Below are 6,636 nucleotides of genomic sequence, written 5' to 3' on the forward strand. Positions count from 1 at the left end.
CAGCTGCCTGTAGTCCCAGCACTCAGGAGGCAGGGACAGCGGATCCTAGCACAGGTTGATTATCTAGAGGAGGTGGAATTGACAAGCACCTGGTTCACTGAGATACCTTGTTTCAATCAATAAATTGGAGAGTGATTGAGGAAGATACCCAGTGTCAACTTTAGAACTCCATATGCACACATGTGTACACATATGAGCATTCACACACATGAAATCGTGCATGTACACATGCATGCATATTGCACATATAAAAAGAAAGAGAAAAAGAAAACTCAAGAACATATCTGTAGTAGTGTATTTGGTAAAATTTATTTCCAATGTAAATATTGCTGAAGTTGGGGGTGTTGTAGGTAAGTGGTAGAGCATGAGAGCATGTACTTATCATGTGCAGGGCCCTGAGTTCAATCCCCAGCCTCTAATACATGCATAAAAAAAGAAAATGAATTGTTTCATTGTTCTCCAGTGATGGAAAGAAAAGAGTTGGCCAATGCTGTAAAATGGCCATTAGTCAGAGAAAGACTTGGGCTCAATGCAGTGGTTTCCAAATTCCAAGTCACAACCAATAGTGCCTACGAAATGAATCTTAAGACATAACCAACATTTAGAAGAAGTCAAACAGAAAACAGAGTTAATCTTGTGTCGAGAAGGTGGTGTTCTTATATTAAATGACTCGTGTGTGTGTGTGTGTGTGTGTGTGTGTGTGTGTGTGTGTTACGGGTTGTGGGTCACAGTGAATGCAAGTGGGAACGACTGTCACATATATAGGTATATATAGCCCTCTCAGCTGAGTTTAGCGGTATATAATAGGAGGAGAGGGAGGAGGGGATTCTCAAGACTCAAGACACATCTGTGGGTGTAGTTCATACTACCTCATGGCAAGGTATTGAATGAGTTGGCTGTCTCAATATAGCAATTAAAATGGATGAACTTTGAGTCATGGTAAAGAACTAATAATAAAGCTGCTATTGTTGAGCAGTGTTAGAGGATCCAGTATTGTTTCCAAGTGTGTCTGTTAGGTGTCTGTTTATTCTCAAGCATATTAGGTGAGTAAGGCAAGGCAGACCAGGCAAGCTGCTATAGATACTGTCTGTCTGGCACAAACACCCTGCCTTTGTGCAAGAATATTACAGTTTTTCTGAGAGATTCAAGAATAGCTGATTTATTAAAATGCTACCGAAGATATTGTAGATGTGTACTTTAATATAAAATGTTTAGACATGTAAGTTAAAAATAAATGGCAGAAAAAATCCATATAGAGTTTCGTTGCCAAAAAGGTGTGTATAATATGTAGGTGTGTGTGTGTGCAGATGTATGCATATGCGCACGTGCACACTCATGCGATGTCACAGTTTCTTGATCTTGGTACTTCTTATGATTTGAAAATGAAATGTCTGCCATAGGACCATGTGTTTGAACACTCAGTCCCTTGGTAGGTGATGCTGTTTTGACAGAGTGTGTCACCCAGCCTGGAGTTCCTGTGACCCCAGCTGGGGTCTGATTAATTTGTTAGAGTATCTGACAGAGCTGAGGGCAACCCTAGTTCTGCAGTTTCCCAGCATAGAAATGGGCAGTTACGTGATGAGATGCAGAGGGAGAGGATGAGGGGCCAGGGCACACTATTTCAATGCTTCCTGTGGGAACTCAATTTCCTAGTACAATTGTCCAAAGGCAGCCCAGGTACCCAGCAAAGCTTTTGACCAGGAGTTTTAATAAGACATAATTGCAGATGCTTCCATCAAGGAGGGTCTTTCCCAGAGTCCACGTGTGGCTCTGAAAGCCCTCTTTTGTGGACAGAGTTCCACCCTGAGCTTACCCAAGGGTCTCGACCTTAGTCATTTCAGTAATCAAAACTCAGAGAAATTAGAAGGCCTTGTAACAAATCACAAACACACCCTGAGCACTTACCAACTTTCAAGAACTTCAGAATGGCCCAGAACCAACTATTATAACCAAAGATGCACCTTCCACCCTTGGAACTCAGAATTGACGGGGACTCAGGACTGTAGACGAAGACCAAAAATTCCTATTTCTTATTCCACATCCACAGAAATGAAGATATATCATTTCAGTGATCAGGTATGAGTCTTTCATTTCACTTTTATTCATTCATTCAACAGAAACCTACTTATTAACACTTGGCCTGTAGTTTACAAATGATGAAAGAAAGGCCTTATGACACCTTTCCATATATTCTATTTATGTTGTGCCTCATAAAAAAACTGGAGTCAGAAAAAAATTAAAATATATTTACATGTATGTTGTGAGGACTGATTTCTAAAAGACAAGATTGACAGAACATCAGATTGACAAGCTTCCTCATCATGTTTTGAAATGTTTATTTTAAAAAATAGGAATCCTCACATAAAGATCAGATTTGTGTACTAAGATGCTCTGTGCCCCAGTGTGACTAATGAAGAAGTTCAGACATTTAAATGTCATTAAGATACATTATGCTGGGCGGTGGTGGCACACGCCTTTAATCCCAGCACTCGGGAGGCAGAGGCAGGCAGATCTCTGTGAGTTCGAGGCCAGCCTGGACTACCAAGTGAGTTCCAGGAAAGGCACAAAGCTACACAAGAGAAACCCTGTCTCGAAAAACAAAACAAAACAAAACAAAAAAAGATACATTATTTACAGCTTGAGGGAGAGTAGGTGATGGATATGATCAAAATGCACTGCATACATGTATAAAATTCTCAAGGAATGAATTTTTTTTAAAAAGAACAATATGACATTCTGCACCCACAGAGAGAACATATTACTACACACCGCTACTTTGGATACCTTTTGCAGTTGCTAAAAGAGTAAGAATTTTGTCTAATGACATGAAAACTATCCAGCACACTGAATAAAAACTTGCTTTAGAGAAAATATATAGTGTGATCCTATGATGAAAAACAGAAAGATGTTATGGGTGCAATGTGTATGATATATGATATATATCATATATCATCATATATACAGTATATATATATATGTGATATTCATATACACATGAAATACATACTAGTTACCACTGGAGTGGGGGATAAGGAGATGGGAGGTAGAGAGGATGTTATGTAATGGAAGTTCAGTTTTCCAGGAATCAAGCTTGGAAGCCAGAGCTTCATGCATAATGAGCATTAACTCTACCACCAATCCACAACCCCCTTCACTTTAGAATCTTTTTCACATATTTGCATTGTTTTCAAAAATTAACAGCAATTTTGAAATAACTGAACACCAGTTGTCTTCCTCCTCTTTTCTTGAGGCTTAGGAGAATAGCTATAAAATTGGGAGGCCTTTTCAGCATCAGCCTCCAGGCCATTAAGGGTGTGTTTCTCAGTCTGTCTTTCTACCCTTACAGAAGGAGCATGGAGCAGGGTTATGTTCTTTGTTCCCCTTGGAGAGTCCCCATAAGGTCTTTAGGAGGAGTGAAAAATATTTTTAAGTCCACTGATTTACAAATAATTTGAGACTAGGTAAGGATTTTTATAAAGAATGGATAGTTTTTGGTAATGTTGTCATACAGACAGCTGAGGTGTGTTAGAATCACCCTTGGCAACCGTTGATTATGTTTACTAGATTTTTATTCAACTTGTGTGTGTGCTCGCGCACATGCACAGGAGCATGCATGCAAGCCTGCACATGCTCTCACTCACTCCCATATTGTCTTCTGTATTTTCTGTTAAGCTCTTTATAAACAAGGCTACCGTGATTTTCCTTCTAAAACTTATCAGGCCTAGTTATCACAAGAGACCTGATCACCATCTTGGTGAGGTTAGTCAGAGGCAGGCAGGAGGGCACAGATCAAAACGCTTCTCAACTCTTCCCTTTTTAATATAAGGAAACAGAATTCAGGGAACTTGGGTACTGCAGCTCCTCCTCTTCAGGCCTGAGTGACTCAAATCTGGGCATGGAGACAAACATTCAAACTATGTCATTTAAACCTCCCTATGACTAACAGTCCTGACTTCTCTCAGTTCTCAGTTGAATTCACAAGATGACAAATGCCACCTATGAGCAGGATTTCAAACTTGCTAATCAGTAGATAGCAATTCCAGCTATTTACCAGCAGGACCCAGTCATTTTTCCAAGCCCAAGCACACAGTGCCAATCCTTTCTCTATATTTTGCTCTCTATTTTTTCTTACAAAACCCCAACCAATTACAGGTAGATTAGGAGAAATGTCTTAATATTGATTGACAGGTTGGTTGGATTGAGCATCTCCTAACAGGTTAGTAAACACAGCTCTGGGGGGATTGTTTCTTGACAGAATTAACTTGGGGGAGAACGCTGTTCTGCATGGGAGTGGCACCATCCTCTTGGTTGGGGGACCTCTGATGGAATTTTTTAAGGCCCTTTAATACAGCATCATCTCTTGCTTTCTGAATGCCATGATGCCAGCTTCTCTCTTCCAAGATAGACAAAGACCTCTGAAGTCATTAGTTCAAATTAATTTTTCCTCCTTTACATTGTTTCTTCACATTTTCACAGTAATGAAAAAGTCATCAACATGCTATGGCTGTCCAAGATTCATGCATATTTTTCTCAAAACTGTACACTTCAAAATTGTGTATTTCAGTAGTAAATGATTTTTGAATATTCCCAATGCTGGGAAATAATGATAAATGCTTGATATATCATATATGACAGCCTGCTACAAGCATTACCTTTTATACATGTATATTCTAACATCATGGTTGTTGCAATTCCATCAGTCAAGATACTACAGCTTGAGGATCAGAAGTTCAAGATGAGCATAGGCTATATGACAAGAACCTATCTCAAGGGAAAAAGAAAAGAAAACTCAGGCTGAAACAAAAACTTGTAGATTATTTGATTTGTTAGTATTACTTTTTTAAAATTTCCTAGAGTTGTGAGATCATTAAATAATAGGATTTTCACTGGGCGGTAGTGGCACATGTCTTTAATCCCAGCACTCAGGAAGCAGAGGCAGGTGGATCTCTGTGAGTTCCAGGTGAGTCTGGTCTACAAAGTAAGTTCCAGGACAGCTAGGGCTACACAGAGAAACTCTGTCTCAAAAAACAAACAAAAATAATAATAAAATAAAACAGATTTTAAAAATAGGATTTTTATCTTTAGCACAGGATTAAAGTTATTCAAGTAATTTTTTGACAATGAACCACTGTATTTATTATTATTATTATTATTATTATTATTATTATTATTATTTTACAAAAGTTTACTACAATGTACAACAAGCTCCAGGGTGGCAAAGATGTTATGGCAGGGCATCCAGATGTTTAAATAGGAATGGAAGAGGGCCACCGTCATCTCAGATACGAGGAACAGCTTACTTTTTGCCAGATTTCTTAATTCCACTTGTGGCCAGGGGCCCCTTCCCCGCGGCCTTGGCTTTTAGCTCCCGAGTTTCTATTGCTCCTCTTTTTCTTTCTGCTTGAAAGCCTTGTCTTCCTCGTCCATCTCCTCGGCCTGCTTCTTGGGCTGTTTCAGGGGCTTCCTCTCGCCACCTTCGCAGCCTGACATGGCACCTATGGACAGCCCCTTCACCAGACCCTCTACTCAAGCAATTTTTTTTTTTAAATTCAGTTTGAGAAGAACCTGGAGGTTAAAATAGTTGAATAGCTTCACATTTTTCTGGAAATGTCACTTCTTGCCAGTTGCGTGTGAGCCATGGTAGACGAGCCAGAGAAAAGCTGTTAAGGTGTCTGCACATTATGAGGTCTCTTATTTATTGAGTTCGACTGTCAGTTCTACAGAATGCTTTCTAAGGATGAGCATATATTCTTCACACATTGTTTACCAGGAGGCTTGCCTTTGCTGCCTATGTTCTGTTTCGATTTGACAGCATTCAGGAGGTAATTATGAAGAGTTTCCTGTGTCCTGACTTCTTTTCCTGGATCTTGCTCTGTAGACCAGGCTGGCCTCGAACTCACAGAGATCTGCCTGCCTCTGCCTCCCGAATGCTGGGATTAAAGGCATGCGCCACCACCGCCAAGCCTGCCCTGACTTCTTTGCACGTTTATTTTCAGTGGTGTCTTCCTCAGATCTGAAGGAGACCATGAATTCTGTTCAAGACAGCTCTGAGCCACCGAAGAGAAGCCCGGAGCCAAGCTCACTCTGCCGAGTTGAAGAAAAACTTGGGCCAGAAGTCATCATTGATCACATCCCAGCCATCATGTCTGAGGATCAGTGATAGAATTGGGTCCTTTCACGGTCATGTGACAGATAAATGTGGAGATGGCTAGTAGCAGACCATGGGTCTGGTGGTAACACCAGGGGCTGGTACAGCATATTGGCAGGCTTGACATAAACATAATGGCTCATCCACAGAAATCCAGGTCTGCTGTGGATATCACTCTATGTAAATAAAACACTGATGGCCAATGACCAGGCAGGAGGTAGGTGGGACAAGGAGAGAGGAGAATTCTGGGAAGCGGAAGGCTGGGGGAGAGAGACTGCAGCCACCGCGAGGAGAAGAGCATGTAGAGACGCCGGTAAGCCACCAGCCACGTGGCAAGCTATAGATTTATAAAAATGGGTTAATTTAAGATAAAAGAACAGTTAGCGAGAAGCCTGCCACGGCCATACAGTTTATAAGTGATATAAGCGTCTGAGTGATTATTTTATAAGTGGATTGTGGGGCTGCGGGGCTTGGGGAACCTGGAGAGA

General features: G+C 40.8%; 1 pseudogene; it reads right to left on the bottom strand.

Annotated features, from left to right (window-relative positions):
- Positions 1-5,189: 5,189 nt before the first annotated feature.
- LOC114693952 lies at positions 5,190-5,865 on the bottom strand (annotated as a pseudogene).
- Positions 5,866-6,636: the final 771 nt, after the last annotated feature.

The sequence above is a fragment of the Peromyscus leucopus genome, chromosome 5 (genome assembly GCF_004664715.2).
Source record: "Peromyscus leucopus breed LL Stock chromosome 5, UCI_PerLeu_2.1, whole genome shotgun sequence".
Lineage (NCBI taxonomy): Eukaryota > Metazoa > Chordata > Mammalia > Rodentia > Cricetidae > Peromyscus > Peromyscus leucopus.